Genomic DNA, 7,500 nt, shown 5'->3' on the forward strand with positions numbered 1-7,500 from the left:
TAAATTTATACGTGTTGGTTCAACGGTTGTAAAAGAAACGTCCCTGGGTGGGCTCGTACCACCAACCTTTCGGTTAACAGCCGAACGCGCTAACCGATTGCGCCACAGAGACTTGCGGTGCACAAAGCACCATAAGAGACAACTGTTCGATACGATTTGGTTTTAATGATTGACGGTCTTTATCTGTTTATTCTTTTTCCAATCAGTTGGCCGGTTAGCTCAGTTGGTTAGAGCGTCGTGCTAATAACGCGAATGTCGCGGGTTCGATCCCCGTACTGGCCAAGTTGAAGCCTCGATAGCTCAGTTGGGAGAGCGTTAGACTGAAGATCTAAAGGTCCCTGGTTCAATCCCGGGTCGAGGCAAACATTTTATGCTGAACTTAAATTTAAACGTGTTGGTTCAAACGGTTGTAAAAGAAACGTCCCTGGGTGGGCTCGAACCACCAACCTTTCGGTTAACAGCCGAACGCGCTAACCGATTGCGCCACAGAGACTTGCGGTGCACAAAGCACCATAAGAGCAGCTGTTCGATACGTATCTGTTTATTTCTTTATCTGTTTATTTCTTTTTCCAATCAGTTGGCCGGTTAGCTCAGTTGGTTAGAGCGTCGTGCTAATAACGCGAATGTCGCGGGTTCGATCCCCGTACTGGCCAAGTTGAAGCCTCGATAGCTCAGTTGGGAGAGCGTTAGACTGAAGATCTAAAGGTCCCTGGTTCAATCCCGGGTCGAGGCAAACATTTTATGCTGAACTTAAATTTATACGTGTTGGTTCAAACGGTTGTAAAAGAAACAACGTCCCTGGGTGGGCTCGAACCACCAACCTTTCGGTTAACAGCCGAACGCGCTAACCGAATGCGCCACAGAGACTTGCGGTGCACAAAGCACCATAAGAGACAACTGTTCGATACGATTTGGTTTTAATGATTAGACCGATCTTTATCTGTTTATTTCTTTTTCCAATCAGTTGGCCGGTTAGCTCAGTTGGTTAGAGCGTCGTGCTAATAACGCGAATGTCGCGGGTTCGATCCCTGTACTGGCCAAGTTGAAGCCTCGATAGCTCAGTTGGGAGAGCGTTAGACTGAAGATCTAAATGTCCCTGGTTCAATCCAGTCGAGACAAACATTTTATGCTGAACTTAAATTTATACGTGTTGGTTCAAACGGTTGTAAAAGAAACAACGTCCCTGGGTGGGCTCGAACACCAACCTTTCGGTTAACAGCCGAACGCGCTAACGATTGCGCACAGAGACTTGCGGTGCACAAAGCACCATAAGAGAGCTGTTCGATACGATTTGGTTTTAATGATTAGACCGGTCTTTATCTGTTTATTTCTTTTTCCAATCAGTTGGCCGGTTAGCTCAGTTGGTTAGAGCGTCGTGCTAATAATGCGAATGTCGCGGGTTCGATCCCTGTACTGGCCAAGTTGAAGCCTCGATAGCTCAGTTGGGAGAGCGTTAGACTGAAGATCTAAAGGTCCCTGGTTCAATCCCAGGTCGAGACAAACATTTTATGCTGAACTTAAATTTATACGTGTTGGTTCAAACGGTTGTAAAAGAAACAACGTCCATGGGTGGGCTCGAACCACCAACCTTTCGGTTAACAGCCGAACGCGCTAACCGATTGCGCCACAGAGACTTGCGGTGCACAAATCACCATAAGAGCAGCTGTTCGATACGATTTGGTTTTAATGATTAGACCGGTCTTTATCTGTTTATTTCTTTTTCCAATCAGTTGGCCGGTTAGCTCAGTTGGTTAGAGCGTCGTGCTAATAACGCGAATGTCGCGGGTTCGATCCCCGTACTGGCCAAGTTGAAGCCTCGATAGCTCAGTTGGGAGAGCGGGGGCCAAGTTGAAGCCTGGATAGCTCAGTACTGGCCAAGTTGAAGCCTGGATAGCTCAGTTGGGAGAGCGTTAGACTGAAGATCTAAAGGTCCCTGGTTCAATCCCGGGTCGAGGCAAACATTTTGTGCTGAACTTAAATTTTCACATGTTTGTTCAAACGGTTGTAAAAACAACAACGTCCCTGGGTGGGCTCGAACCACCAACCTTTCGGTTAACAGCCGAACGCGCTAACCGATTGCGCCACAGAGACTTGCGGTGCACAAAGCACCATAAGAGCAGCTGTTCGATACGATTTGGTTTTAATGATTAGACCGGTCTTTATCTGTTTATTTCTGTTTCCAATCAGTTGGCCGGTTAGCTCAGTTGGTTAGAGCGTCGTGCTAATAACGCGAATGTCGCGGGTTCGATCCCCGTACTGGCCAAGTTGAAGCCTCGATAGCTCAGTTGGGAGAGCGTTAGACTGAAGATCTAAAGGTCCCTGGTCCAATCCCGGGTCGAGGCAAACATTTTATGCTGAACTTAAATTTATACGTGTTTGTTCAAACGGTTGTAAAAGCAACAACGTCCCTGGGTGGGCTCGAACCACCAACCTTTCGGTTAACAGCCGAACGCGCTAACCGATTGCGCCACAGAGACTTGCGGTGCACAAAGCACCATAAGAGACAAGTGTTCGATACGATTTGGTTTTAATGATTAGACCGGTCTTTATCTGTTTATTTCTTTTTCCAATCAGTTGGCCGGTTAGCTCAGTTGGTTAGAGCGTCGTGCTAATAACGCGAATGTCGCGGGTTCGATCCCTGTACTGGCCAAGTTGAAGCCTCGATAGCTCAGTTGGGAGAGCGTTAGACTGAAGATCTAAAGGTCCCTGGTTCAATCCCGGGTCGAGACAAACATTTTATGCTGAACTTAAATTTATACGTGTTGGTTCAAACGGTTGTAAAAGAAACAACGTCCCTGGGTGGGCTCGAACCACCAACCTTTCGGTTAACAGCCGAACGCGCTAACCGATTGCGCCACAGAGACTTGCGGTGCACAAAGCACCATAAGAGACAACTGTTCGATACGATTTGGTTTTAATGATTAGACCGATCTTTATCTGTTTATTTCTTTTTCCAATCAGTTGGCCGGTTAGCTCAGTTGGTTAGAGCGTCGTGCTAATAACGCGAATGTCGCGGGTTCGATCCCCGTACTGGCCAAGTTGAAGCCTCGATAGCTCAGTTGGGAGAGCGTTAGACTGAAGATCTAAAGGTCCCTGGTTCAATCCCGGGTCGAGGCAAACATTTTATGCTGAACTTAAATTTATACGTGTTGGTTCAAACGGTTGTAAAAGAAACGACCCTGGGTGGGCTCGAACCACCAACCTTTCGTTTAACAGCCGAACGCGCTAACCGATTGCGCCACAGAGACTTGCGGTGCACAAACACCATAAGAGCAGCTGTTCGATACGATTTGGTTTTAATGATTAGACCGGTCTTTATCTGTTTATTTCTTTTTCCAATCAGTTGGCCGGTTAGCTCAGTTGGTTAGAGCGTCGTGCTAATAACGCGAATGTCGCGGGTTCGATCCCCGTACTGGCCAAGTTAAAGCCTCGATAGCTCAGTTGGGAGAGCGTTAGACTGAAGATCTAAAGGTCCCTGGTTCAATCCCGGGTCGAGGCAAAAATTTTATGCTGAACTTAAATTTATACGTGTTTGTTCAAACGGTTGTAAAAGAAACGTCCCTGGGTGGGCTCGAACCACCAACCTTTCGGTTAACAGCCGAACGCGCTAAACGATTGCGCCACAGAGACTTGCGGTGCACAAAGCACCATAAGAGACAACTGTTCGATACGATTTGGTTTTAATGATTAGACCGATCTTTATCTGTTTATTTCTTTTTCCAATCAGTTGGCCGGTTAGCTCAGTTGGTTAGAGCGTCGTGCTAATAACGCGAATGTCGCGGGTTCGATCCCCGTACTGGCCAAGTTGAAGCTTCGATAGCTCAGTTGGGAGAGCGTTAGACTGAAGATCTAAAGGTCCCTGGTTCAATCCCGGGTCGAGGCAAACATTTTATGCTGAACTTAAATTTATACGTGTTGGTTCAAACGGTTGTAAAAGAAACTTCCCTGGGTGGGCCCGAACCACCAACCTTTCGTTTAACAGACGAACGCGCTAACCGATTGCGCCACAGAGACTTGCGGTGCACAAAGCACCATAAGAGCAGCTGTTCGATACGATTTGGTTTTAATGATTAGACCGGTCTTTATCTGTTTATTTCTTTTTCGAATCAGTTGGCCGGTTAGCTCAGTTGGTTAGAGCGTCGTGCTAATAACGCGAATGTCGCGGGTTCGATCCCCGTACTGGCCAAGTTAAAGCCTCGATAGCTCAGTTGGGAGAGCGTTAGACTGAAGATCTAAAGGTCCCTGGTTCAATCCCAGGTCGAGGCAAACATTTTATGCTGAACTTAAATTTATACGTGTTGGTTCAAACGGTTGTAAAAGAAACAACGTCCCTGGGTGGGCTCGAACCACCAACCTTTCGGTTAACAGCCGAACGCGCTAACCGATTGCGCCACAGAGACTTGCGGTGCACAAAGCACCATAAGAGACAACTGTTCGATACGATTTGGTTTTAATGATTAGACCGATCTTTATCTGTTTATTTCTTTTTCCAATCAGTTGGCCGGTTAGCTCAGTTGGTTAGAGCGTCGTGCTAATAACGCGAATGTCGCGGGTTCGATCCCCGTACTGGCCAAGTTGAAGCCTCGATAGCTCAGTTGGGAGAGCGTTAGACTGAAGATCTAAAGGTCCCTGGTTCAATCCCGGGTCGAGGCAAACATTTTATGCTGAACTTAAATTTATACGTGTTGGTTCAAACGGTTGTAAAAGAAACGTCCCTGGGTGGGCTCGAACCACCAACCTTTCGGTTAACAGCCGAACGCGCTAACCGATTGCGCCACAGAGACTTGCGGTGCACAAAGCACCATAAGAGACAACTGTTCGATACGATTTGGTTTTAATGATTAGACCGATCATTATCTGTTTATTTCTTTTTCCAATCAGTTGGCCGGTTAGCTCAGTTGGTTAGAGCGTCGTGCTAATAACGCGAATGTCGCGGGTTCGATCCCCGTACTGGCCAAGTTGAAGCCTCGATAGCTCAGTTGGGAGAGCGTTAGACTGAAGATCTAAAGGTCCCTGGTTCAATCGCGGGTCGAGGCAAACATTTTATGCTGAACTTAAATTTATACGTGTTGGTTCAAACGCTTGTAAAAGAAACGTCCCTGGGTGGGCTCGAACCACCAACCTTTCGGTTAACAGCCGAACGCGCTAACCGATTGCGCCACAGAGACTTGCGGTGCACAAAGCACCATAAGAGCAGCTGTTCGATACGATTTGGTTTTAATGATTAGACCGGTCTTTATCTGTTTATTTCTGTTTCCAATCAGTTGGCCGGTTAGCTCAGTTGGTTAGAGCGTCGTGCTAATAACGCGAATGTCGCGGGTTCGATCCCCGTACTGGCCAAGTTGAAGCCTCGATAGCTCAGTTGGGAGAGCGTTAGACTGAAGATCTAAAGGTCCCTGGTTCAATCCCGGGTCGAGGCAAACATTTTATGCTGAACTTAAATTTATACGTGTTGGTTCAAACGGTTGTAAAAACAAGAACGTCCCTGGGTGGGCTCGAACCACCAACCTTTCGGTTAACAGCCGAACGCGCTAACCGATTGCGCCACAGAGACTTGCGGTGCACAAAGCACCATAAGAGCAGCTGTTCGATACGATTTGGTTTTAATGATTAGACCGGTCTTTATCTGTTTATTTCTGTTTCCAATCAGTTGGCCGGTTAGCTCAGTTGGTTAGAGCGCCGTGCTAATAACGCGAATGTCGCGGGTTCGATCCCCGTACTGGCCAAGTTGAAGCCTCGATAGCTCAGTTGGGAGAGCGTTAGACTGAAGATCTAAAGGTCCATGGTTCAATCCCGGGTCGAGGCAAACATTTTATGCTGAACTTAAATTTATACGTGTTTGTTCAAACGGTTGTAAAAGCAACAACGTCCCTGGGTGGGCTCGAACCACCAACCTTTCGGTTAACAGCCGAACGCGCTAAACGATTGCGCCACAGAGACTTGCGGTGCACAAAGCACCATAAGAGACAACTGTTCGATACGATTTGGTTTTAATGATTAGACCGGTCTTTATCTGTTTATTTCTTTTTCCAATCAGTTGGCCGGTTAGCTCAGTTGGTTAGAGCGTCGTGCTAATAACGCGAATGTCGCGAGTTCGATCCCGTACTGGCCAAGTTGAAGCCTCGATAGCTCAGTTGGGAGAGCGTTAGACTGAAGATCTAAAGGTCCCTGGTTCAATCCCGGGTCGAGGCAAACATTTTATGCTGAACTTAAATTTATACGTGTTGGTTCAAACGCTTGTAAAAGAAACGTCCCTGGGTGGGCTCGAACCACCAACCTTTCGGTTAACAGCCGAACGCGCTAACCGATTGCGCCACAGAGACTTGCGGTGCACAAAGCACCATAAGAGCAGCTGTTCGATACGATTTGGTTTTAATGATTAGACCGGACTTTATCTGTTTATTTCTTTTTCCAATCAGTTGGCCGGTTAGCTCAGTTGGTTAGAGCGTCGTGCTAATAACGCGAATGTCGCGGGTTCGATCCTCGTACTGGCCAAGTTGAAGCCTCGATAGCTCAGTTGGGAGAGCGTTAGACTGAAGATCTAAAGGTCCCTGGTTCAGTCCCGGGTCGAGGCAAACATTTTGTGCTGAACTTAAATTTTCACATGTTTGTTCAAACGGTTGTAAAAACAACAACGTCCCTGGGTGGGCTCGAACCACCAACCTTTCGGTTAACAGCCGAACGCGCTAACCGATTGCGCCACAGAGACTTGCGGTGCACAAAGCACCATAAGAGACAACTGTTCGATACGATTTGGTTTTAATGATTAGACCGGTCTTTATCTGTTTATTTCTGTTTCCAATCAGTTGGCCGGTTAGCTCAGTTGGTTAGAGCGTCGTGCTAATAACGCGAATGTCGCGGGTTCGATCCCCGTACTGGCCAAGTTGAAGCCTCGATAGCTCAGTTGGGAGAGCGTTAGACTGAAGATCTAAAGGTCCATGGTTCAATCCCGGGTCGAGGCAAACATTTTATGCTGAACTTAAATTTATACGTGTTTGTTCAAACGGTTGTAAAAGCAACAACGTCCCTGGGTGGGCTCGAACCACCAACCTTTCGGTTAACAGCCGAACGCGCTAAACGATTGCGCCACAGAGACTTGCGGTGCACAAAGCACCATAAGAGACAACTGTTCGATACGATTTGGTTTTAATGATTAGACCGGTCTTTATCTGTTTATTTCTTTTTCCAATCAGTTGGCCGGTTAGCTCAGTTGGTTAGAGCGTCGTGCTAATAACGCGAATGTCGCGAGTTCGATCCCGTACTGGCCAAGTTGAAGCCTCGATAGCTCAGTTGGGAGAGCGTTAGACTGAAGATCTAAAGGTCTCTGGTTCAATCCCGGGTCGAGGCAAACATTTTATGCTGAACTTAAGTTTATACGTGTTGGTTCAAACGGTTGTAAAAGAAACAACGTCCCTGGGTGGGCTCGAACCACCAACCTTTCGGTTAACAGCCGAACGCGCTAACCGATTGCGCCACAGAGACTTGCGGTGCACAAAGCAC

The 7,500-nt window shown here is 47.2% G+C and overlaps 54 non-coding genes across 54 annotated transcripts; 37 read left to right on the forward strand and 17 right to left on the reverse strand.

Moving 5' to 3' along the window:
* Window positions 1-38: 38 nt before the first annotated feature.
* On the reverse strand, window positions 39-112 carry Trnan-guu (transfer RNA asparagine (anticodon GUU)). The gene has a single exon. It is a non-coding gene; the product is annotated as a tRNA-Asn (tRNA).
* A 96-nt stretch (window positions 113-208) lies between these two features.
* Trnai-aau (transfer RNA isoleucine (anticodon AAU)) lies at window positions 209-282 on the forward strand. Its single transcript has one exon. It is a non-coding gene; the product is annotated as a tRNA-Ile (tRNA).
* Window positions 283-289: 7 nt separating this feature from the next.
* On the forward strand, window positions 290-362 carry Trnaf-gaa (transfer RNA phenylalanine (anticodon GAA)). Its single transcript has one exon. It is a non-coding gene; the product is annotated as a tRNA-Phe (tRNA).
* A 57-nt stretch (window positions 363-419) lies between these two features.
* Trnan-guu (transfer RNA asparagine (anticodon GUU)) lies at window positions 420-493 on the reverse strand. The gene has a single exon. It is a non-coding gene; the product is annotated as a tRNA-Asn (tRNA).
* Window positions 494-579: 86 nt separating this feature from the next.
* Window positions 580-653, forward strand: Trnai-aau (transfer RNA isoleucine (anticodon AAU)). The gene has a single exon. It is a non-coding gene; the product is annotated as a tRNA-Ile (tRNA).
* A 7-nt stretch (window positions 654-660) lies between these two features.
* Trnaf-gaa (transfer RNA phenylalanine (anticodon GAA)) lies at window positions 661-733 on the forward strand. The gene has a single exon. It is a non-coding gene; the product is annotated as a tRNA-Phe (tRNA).
* Window positions 734-793: 60 nt separating this feature from the next.
* Window positions 794-867, reverse strand: Trnan-guu (transfer RNA asparagine (anticodon GUU)). Its single transcript has one exon. It is a non-coding gene; the product is annotated as a tRNA-Asn (tRNA).
* Window positions 868-966: 99 nt separating this feature from the next.
* Trnai-aau (transfer RNA isoleucine (anticodon AAU)) lies at window positions 967-1,040 on the forward strand. The gene has a single exon. It is a non-coding gene; the product is annotated as a tRNA-Ile (tRNA).
* Window positions 1,041-1,346: 306 nt separating this feature from the next.
* Trnai-aau (transfer RNA isoleucine (anticodon AAU)) lies at window positions 1,347-1,420 on the forward strand. The gene has a single exon. It is a non-coding gene; the product is annotated as a tRNA-Ile (tRNA).
* A 7-nt stretch (window positions 1,421-1,427) lies between these two features.
* Window positions 1,428-1,500, forward strand: Trnaf-gaa (transfer RNA phenylalanine (anticodon GAA)). The gene has a single exon. It is a non-coding gene; the product is annotated as a tRNA-Phe (tRNA).
* A 60-nt stretch (window positions 1,501-1,560) lies between these two features.
* On the reverse strand, window positions 1,561-1,634 carry Trnan-guu (transfer RNA asparagine (anticodon GUU)). The gene has a single exon. It is a non-coding gene; the product is annotated as a tRNA-Asn (tRNA).
* Window positions 1,635-1,732: 98 nt separating this feature from the next.
* On the forward strand, window positions 1,733-1,806 carry Trnai-aau (transfer RNA isoleucine (anticodon AAU)). The gene has a single exon. It is a non-coding gene; the product is annotated as a tRNA-Ile (tRNA).
* Window positions 1,807-1,884: 78 nt separating this feature from the next.
* Window positions 1,885-1,957, forward strand: Trnaf-gaa (transfer RNA phenylalanine (anticodon GAA)). Its single transcript has one exon. It is a non-coding gene; the product is annotated as a tRNA-Phe (tRNA).
* A 60-nt stretch (window positions 1,958-2,017) lies between these two features.
* On the reverse strand, window positions 2,018-2,091 carry Trnan-guu (transfer RNA asparagine (anticodon GUU)). The gene has a single exon. It is a non-coding gene; the product is annotated as a tRNA-Asn (tRNA).
* A 98-nt stretch (window positions 2,092-2,189) lies between these two features.
* Window positions 2,190-2,263, forward strand: Trnai-aau (transfer RNA isoleucine (anticodon AAU)). Its single transcript has one exon. It is a non-coding gene; the product is annotated as a tRNA-Ile (tRNA).
* Window positions 2,264-2,270: 7 nt separating this feature from the next.
* On the forward strand, window positions 2,271-2,343 carry Trnaf-gaa (transfer RNA phenylalanine (anticodon GAA)). The gene has a single exon. It is a non-coding gene; the product is annotated as a tRNA-Phe (tRNA).
* Window positions 2,344-2,403: 60 nt separating this feature from the next.
* Window positions 2,404-2,477, reverse strand: Trnan-guu (transfer RNA asparagine (anticodon GUU)). The gene has a single exon. It is a non-coding gene; the product is annotated as a tRNA-Asn (tRNA).
* Window positions 2,478-2,576: 99 nt separating this feature from the next.
* On the forward strand, window positions 2,577-2,650 carry Trnai-aau (transfer RNA isoleucine (anticodon AAU)). The gene has a single exon. It is a non-coding gene; the product is annotated as a tRNA-Ile (tRNA).
* A 7-nt stretch (window positions 2,651-2,657) lies between these two features.
* Trnaf-gaa (transfer RNA phenylalanine (anticodon GAA)) lies at window positions 2,658-2,730 on the forward strand. Its single transcript has one exon. It is a non-coding gene; the product is annotated as a tRNA-Phe (tRNA).
* Window positions 2,731-2,790: 60 nt separating this feature from the next.
* On the reverse strand, window positions 2,791-2,864 carry Trnan-guu (transfer RNA asparagine (anticodon GUU)). The gene has a single exon. It is a non-coding gene; the product is annotated as a tRNA-Asn (tRNA).
* A 99-nt stretch (window positions 2,865-2,963) lies between these two features.
* Trnai-aau (transfer RNA isoleucine (anticodon AAU)) lies at window positions 2,964-3,037 on the forward strand. Its single transcript has one exon. It is a non-coding gene; the product is annotated as a tRNA-Ile (tRNA).
* Window positions 3,038-3,044: 7 nt separating this feature from the next.
* On the forward strand, window positions 3,045-3,117 carry Trnaf-gaa (transfer RNA phenylalanine (anticodon GAA)). Its single transcript has one exon. It is a non-coding gene; the product is annotated as a tRNA-Phe (tRNA).
* A 228-nt stretch (window positions 3,118-3,345) lies between these two features.
* On the forward strand, window positions 3,346-3,419 carry Trnai-aau (transfer RNA isoleucine (anticodon AAU)). Its single transcript has one exon. It is a non-coding gene; the product is annotated as a tRNA-Ile (tRNA).
* Window positions 3,420-3,426: 7 nt separating this feature from the next.
* On the forward strand, window positions 3,427-3,499 carry Trnaf-gaa (transfer RNA phenylalanine (anticodon GAA)). Its single transcript has one exon. It is a non-coding gene; the product is annotated as a tRNA-Phe (tRNA).
* Window positions 3,500-3,556: 57 nt separating this feature from the next.
* On the reverse strand, window positions 3,557-3,630 carry Trnan-guu (transfer RNA asparagine (anticodon GUU)). Its single transcript has one exon. It is a non-coding gene; the product is annotated as a tRNA-Asn (tRNA).
* A 99-nt stretch (window positions 3,631-3,729) lies between these two features.
* Trnai-aau (transfer RNA isoleucine (anticodon AAU)) lies at window positions 3,730-3,803 on the forward strand. Its single transcript has one exon. It is a non-coding gene; the product is annotated as a tRNA-Ile (tRNA).
* A 7-nt stretch (window positions 3,804-3,810) lies between these two features.
* On the forward strand, window positions 3,811-3,883 carry Trnaf-gaa (transfer RNA phenylalanine (anticodon GAA)). The gene has a single exon. It is a non-coding gene; the product is annotated as a tRNA-Phe (tRNA).
* A 229-nt stretch (window positions 3,884-4,112) lies between these two features.
* Trnai-aau (transfer RNA isoleucine (anticodon AAU)) lies at window positions 4,113-4,186 on the forward strand. The gene has a single exon. It is a non-coding gene; the product is annotated as a tRNA-Ile (tRNA).
* Window positions 4,187-4,193: 7 nt separating this feature from the next.
* Window positions 4,194-4,266, forward strand: Trnaf-gaa (transfer RNA phenylalanine (anticodon GAA)). The gene has a single exon. It is a non-coding gene; the product is annotated as a tRNA-Phe (tRNA).
* A 60-nt stretch (window positions 4,267-4,326) lies between these two features.
* On the reverse strand, window positions 4,327-4,400 carry Trnan-guu (transfer RNA asparagine (anticodon GUU)). Its single transcript has one exon. It is a non-coding gene; the product is annotated as a tRNA-Asn (tRNA).
* A 99-nt stretch (window positions 4,401-4,499) lies between these two features.
* Trnai-aau (transfer RNA isoleucine (anticodon AAU)) lies at window positions 4,500-4,573 on the forward strand. Its single transcript has one exon. It is a non-coding gene; the product is annotated as a tRNA-Ile (tRNA).
* Window positions 4,574-4,580: 7 nt separating this feature from the next.
* On the forward strand, window positions 4,581-4,653 carry Trnaf-gaa (transfer RNA phenylalanine (anticodon GAA)). The gene has a single exon. It is a non-coding gene; the product is annotated as a tRNA-Phe (tRNA).
* A 57-nt stretch (window positions 4,654-4,710) lies between these two features.
* Trnan-guu (transfer RNA asparagine (anticodon GUU)) lies at window positions 4,711-4,784 on the reverse strand. The gene has a single exon. It is a non-coding gene; the product is annotated as a tRNA-Asn (tRNA).
* Window positions 4,785-4,883: 99 nt separating this feature from the next.
* On the forward strand, window positions 4,884-4,957 carry Trnai-aau (transfer RNA isoleucine (anticodon AAU)). Its single transcript has one exon. It is a non-coding gene; the product is annotated as a tRNA-Ile (tRNA).
* A 7-nt stretch (window positions 4,958-4,964) lies between these two features.
* Trnaf-gaa (transfer RNA phenylalanine (anticodon GAA)) lies at window positions 4,965-5,037 on the forward strand. Its single transcript has one exon. It is a non-coding gene; the product is annotated as a tRNA-Phe (tRNA).
* Window positions 5,038-5,094: 57 nt separating this feature from the next.
* On the reverse strand, window positions 5,095-5,168 carry Trnan-guu (transfer RNA asparagine (anticodon GUU)). Its single transcript has one exon. It is a non-coding gene; the product is annotated as a tRNA-Asn (tRNA).
* A 98-nt stretch (window positions 5,169-5,266) lies between these two features.
* On the forward strand, window positions 5,267-5,340 carry Trnai-aau (transfer RNA isoleucine (anticodon AAU)). Its single transcript has one exon. It is a non-coding gene; the product is annotated as a tRNA-Ile (tRNA).
* A 7-nt stretch (window positions 5,341-5,347) lies between these two features.
* On the forward strand, window positions 5,348-5,420 carry Trnaf-gaa (transfer RNA phenylalanine (anticodon GAA)). The gene has a single exon. It is a non-coding gene; the product is annotated as a tRNA-Phe (tRNA).
* A 60-nt stretch (window positions 5,421-5,480) lies between these two features.
* Trnan-guu (transfer RNA asparagine (anticodon GUU)) lies at window positions 5,481-5,554 on the reverse strand. The gene has a single exon. It is a non-coding gene; the product is annotated as a tRNA-Asn (tRNA).
* Window positions 5,555-5,652: 98 nt separating this feature from the next.
* On the forward strand, window positions 5,653-5,726 carry Trnai-aau (transfer RNA isoleucine (anticodon AAU)). The gene has a single exon. It is a non-coding gene; the product is annotated as a tRNA-Ile (tRNA).
* A 7-nt stretch (window positions 5,727-5,733) lies between these two features.
* Window positions 5,734-5,806, forward strand: Trnaf-gaa (transfer RNA phenylalanine (anticodon GAA)). Its single transcript has one exon. It is a non-coding gene; the product is annotated as a tRNA-Phe (tRNA).
* Window positions 5,807-5,866: 60 nt separating this feature from the next.
* Trnan-guu (transfer RNA asparagine (anticodon GUU)) lies at window positions 5,867-5,940 on the reverse strand. Its single transcript has one exon. It is a non-coding gene; the product is annotated as a tRNA-Asn (tRNA).
* A 99-nt stretch (window positions 5,941-6,039) lies between these two features.
* Trnai-aau (transfer RNA isoleucine (anticodon AAU)) lies at window positions 6,040-6,112 on the forward strand. The gene has a single exon. It is a non-coding gene; the product is annotated as a tRNA-Ile (tRNA).
* A 7-nt stretch (window positions 6,113-6,119) lies between these two features.
* On the forward strand, window positions 6,120-6,192 carry Trnaf-gaa (transfer RNA phenylalanine (anticodon GAA)). Its single transcript has one exon. It is a non-coding gene; the product is annotated as a tRNA-Phe (tRNA).
* A 57-nt stretch (window positions 6,193-6,249) lies between these two features.
* Trnan-guu (transfer RNA asparagine (anticodon GUU)) lies at window positions 6,250-6,323 on the reverse strand. Its single transcript has one exon. It is a non-coding gene; the product is annotated as a tRNA-Asn (tRNA).
* Window positions 6,324-6,421: 98 nt separating this feature from the next.
* On the forward strand, window positions 6,422-6,495 carry Trnai-aau (transfer RNA isoleucine (anticodon AAU)). The gene has a single exon. It is a non-coding gene; the product is annotated as a tRNA-Ile (tRNA).
* Window positions 6,496-6,502: 7 nt separating this feature from the next.
* Trnaf-gaa (transfer RNA phenylalanine (anticodon GAA)) lies at window positions 6,503-6,575 on the forward strand. Its single transcript has one exon. It is a non-coding gene; the product is annotated as a tRNA-Phe (tRNA).
* Window positions 6,576-6,635: 60 nt separating this feature from the next.
* Trnan-guu (transfer RNA asparagine (anticodon GUU)) lies at window positions 6,636-6,709 on the reverse strand. Its single transcript has one exon. It is a non-coding gene; the product is annotated as a tRNA-Asn (tRNA).
* Window positions 6,710-6,808: 99 nt separating this feature from the next.
* On the forward strand, window positions 6,809-6,882 carry Trnai-aau (transfer RNA isoleucine (anticodon AAU)). Its single transcript has one exon. It is a non-coding gene; the product is annotated as a tRNA-Ile (tRNA).
* A 7-nt stretch (window positions 6,883-6,889) lies between these two features.
* Window positions 6,890-6,962, forward strand: Trnaf-gaa (transfer RNA phenylalanine (anticodon GAA)). Its single transcript has one exon. It is a non-coding gene; the product is annotated as a tRNA-Phe (tRNA).
* Window positions 6,963-7,022: 60 nt separating this feature from the next.
* Trnan-guu (transfer RNA asparagine (anticodon GUU)) lies at window positions 7,023-7,096 on the reverse strand. The gene has a single exon. It is a non-coding gene; the product is annotated as a tRNA-Asn (tRNA).
* A 99-nt stretch (window positions 7,097-7,195) lies between these two features.
* Trnai-aau (transfer RNA isoleucine (anticodon AAU)) lies at window positions 7,196-7,268 on the forward strand. The gene has a single exon. It is a non-coding gene; the product is annotated as a tRNA-Ile (tRNA).
* A 7-nt stretch (window positions 7,269-7,275) lies between these two features.
* Window positions 7,276-7,348, forward strand: Trnaf-gaa (transfer RNA phenylalanine (anticodon GAA)). The gene has a single exon. It is a non-coding gene; the product is annotated as a tRNA-Phe (tRNA).
* Window positions 7,349-7,408: 60 nt separating this feature from the next.
* Window positions 7,409-7,482, reverse strand: Trnan-guu (transfer RNA asparagine (anticodon GUU)). Its single transcript has one exon. It is a non-coding gene; the product is annotated as a tRNA-Asn (tRNA).
* Window positions 7,483-7,500: the final 18 nt, after the last annotated feature.

The sequence above is a fragment of the Ciona robusta genome, chromosome 11 (assembly GCF_009617815.1).
Source record: "Ciona robusta chromosome 11, ASM961781v2".
NCBI classification, from domain to species: Eukaryota; Metazoa; Chordata; class Ascidiacea; order Phlebobranchia; family Cionidae; genus Ciona; species Ciona robusta.